The sequence below is a fragment of the Arachis duranensis genome, chromosome 3 (assembly GCF_000817695.3).
Source record: "Arachis duranensis cultivar V14167 chromosome 3, aradu.V14167.gnm2.J7QH, whole genome shotgun sequence".
NCBI lineage: Eukaryota > Viridiplantae > Streptophyta > Magnoliopsida > Fabales > Fabaceae > Arachis > Arachis duranensis.
In genome coordinates this window covers 115,570,850-115,574,030 of record NC_029774.3, presented here as the reverse complement: position 1 = coordinate 115,574,030, position 3,181 = coordinate 115,570,850, and positions in this window count along the sequence as shown.

Below are 3,181 nucleotides of genomic sequence, written 5' to 3'. Positions count from 1 at the left end.
CTTTCATCAAAGTTAGGATCTCTGATCTCTTCAACTATCCAACTCGTGTTCTCTATTCCTGGTACAAACATTTGGTGCCATCTGTGGGGAGCCCTACTTCACTAAGGAACATGTCTGAGCACAAAACCCACTCAACAATCAACCTGGATACTCCGTTAAAGGAGCAACATCAAGAACATCAAGTGCCTCCTGGATATGACATTGGGAAGTACCCAATCCGAAAGCTCATAATACAGGAACCCGACACTTCGCTGGGTTAAGAGATGATTATCATCATGCCATGCAAGAAATGCGACACCAAGTGCAAGAGCTAGAGCGTCATCACCTAGAACTGGAACAGTGGCTGGCTGAGCGTTCACAATCTAGACAATCTCGTTCCCGAGGTCGATCGCTCAGGGAACCTGATGATGATCATCATGAAATCCCAGAGTGACTATAAGATCATAATTGGCGGGATTCACGCTTGCCACAACGTCAAAGGAGGTCACCTATGCCGAACCTCGTGAACATGAGAGGTGGGCAAGGAATGAGTCTCGATCCACCTAGTTAAAATGCGAAGGACTTCGCAAAGGAGCCCAAATCCTAAAAGGCACAGGGAATCCGGGAAACATGTCATAATGGGTCAATCTCCATTTACATCCCACATCCTTCAAGCTCACTTGCCAAAACACTTCGACAAACCAACTTATTTGAAGTATGACGGGAAGTCAGATCCTCAAGATCACATAGATGCTTTTAAAGCCTGGATGAATTAAAGGGCATAGGGGATACTATTCGATGTAAACCTTTTTCGGTAACTTTGTCGGGACCCGGCTATGGCGTGGTTTAATACACTCCCCTCCGGGTCTATTTTCTCATTTGCCGACATAAAAACTAAGTTTTTGGCACATTTCACCACAAGAAGAACCCAAACTAGGCATCCGATCTTGTTGCTTGGTATTGAGAAACAATTCAGAAAAAAGCATTTGAGATTATTTGGATTGCTTCAATAAGCCTTGCTGGAAGTAAACACACGAACTCCCGAAGTTGTGTGTCTTTGTTTGATTGCAGGATTATTAGAAGGAAACTTCAGGAGGCACCTAACTTTCAAAGATGTGAAATCCATGGAAGAGATTTACCAGATAGCTTTGGAATACATGCGTGATGAAGATGTCTTGAAAGTGGTTTCAACAAAGAGGAAGAATTCGACTCCATCACCAAGCAAGGTCGGAGGGTCGGGGAAGTCCTCATTCTCAAAACCCTTTGTTCCTCGAGTTGGGAAGTTCCCTACTTATACACCATTCATGGCATCCATATCCGAAATATATCAGCAAGTGTCTCATAGGGGCATTCTTCCAAAAGCGAGACAAATTCGGCCAAGGATTTCACTGAATAAGTCACAATATTGTGACTATCATAAATCTTATGGGTATAGAACTGAAGATTGTATTAATCTCAAGGATGCTTTGGAACAGACAATTTAGGATGAGAAACTTTCCTAGTTTGTTCACCACATTAGGCCGCCTAGACGGTAGACTGAGGATGAAGATTGAGAAGTAAGAAACCTGAGGAACACGAGGACTATAGAAGTCCTGGAGGAAATGGCCTAAGTCATGGTGAATGTGGTCGTCGGCAAGAATGGATCATCAAAATTCAAATATAAGAGTACAATAAAAAAAGATATTAAAGTAGCAAACTCGGAAGTTCTGAAGATCACTAGCATCCCAACTGTGCAGTTTGCAGCAGAAATTTTTCAGTATGCCACATCTGATGATGATGAACCCTTGGTTATCATGGCGAAATTAGAAAATGGTATTGTAAAAAGAATCTTCGTTGATATGGGAGCATATTTGAACTTACTTTTTAGGAACACTTTTGATACCTTAGGTTTAAGGGATCAACACCTGAAGCCGCAGCTTCTCAGAATAGTGGGATTAGTGCGATGGCGCAATCGACTTATTGTTTACTTTAGCAGAAGGTGCCCATGTCCAAGCTGCACAAGCTGAATTTGTTATTTTGAAAGATTCAACGACATACAATGTTATCTTGGGAAGAAAGACTTTGAACAACCTTTGCGCCTTCATATCAACAAAGTGATCTGTCATCAAGTTTTTAACCTTTGAGTCTCGGATAGCAACTATTTGTGGAGATTGGGAATCAGCTTTGAAAGATAAGGCCAAGGATTCTACTGAAATATTTTTAGTTGACTTGGATTTCTGAATTTAGAAGAAGCTGAGGCCAAAATAAAACGGGAATCTAGAAAAGTTCCAGATTGGTGACGTAACAGACAAATACACTGTAATCAACAAGGAATTGCCCTATCCCTTAACAATGGAACTTCAGGATCTCCTAAAAGGTAATGTCGATTTATTTGCTTGGAAACCTTATGATATGTTGGGAATTGATCCCATGTTTATGTCCTATCAACTTGCCATTAACTCTAACTTTAAGCCAGTTGCACAACAATGTCGAAAGATGTCACCCAACCGAACTACCGAGGTGAAAAGGAAAGTTTAAGTGTTGCTAGATGCTGGTTTCATCCGAGAATTGACATATTCGACATGGTTATATAATGTCGTGATGGTAAAAATTCTAGTGGAAAATGACATTGACGGGGAAAAATGTCGGTAAAGATTTTCACAAAAATAAGTGCGTTGTAAGTATAGTTCTAAACCGACAATCAAACCTCAATCAAATTTAAATTGTTTGTCACTTAAGCAAACCGAATAAAATTAACCGAAGTATTTAAACCTCGAGTCATCTCTCAAGGAATTGCAGGGAAGTGTAGTTTATTATTAATGGGATTGTATCTTTTTGGGTTTTGAGTTTAATAAACAAGGAATGTAAATAATAAGAAAATAAATTAGTAACTAAGAAAGCTCTTAGCAAGGATTGATAATTAGAAGTTTTATCCTCGTTATCATTGTCAATTATGATGGTAAATACGAATTGCCTTCACTTAGTTAACCTCTAACCAATAGAGGAAGGTCGAGTGCATACAATTAACTTGAGTTCACAAGTCCTAGTCAACTCAAAGTGAGAGACTAGCTTTGGTGAAGTTCAAGCTAACCGGCAATCTTCAATTACCAATCAACAAATGAGTTTTGATAACTTAAGAGTCTCTAATTGATTAATCCCAAGTTAAGAACATAAGAATCTAATTTAAAACCCAACCAAGCATTTTATCAAACACTTGGAAGGC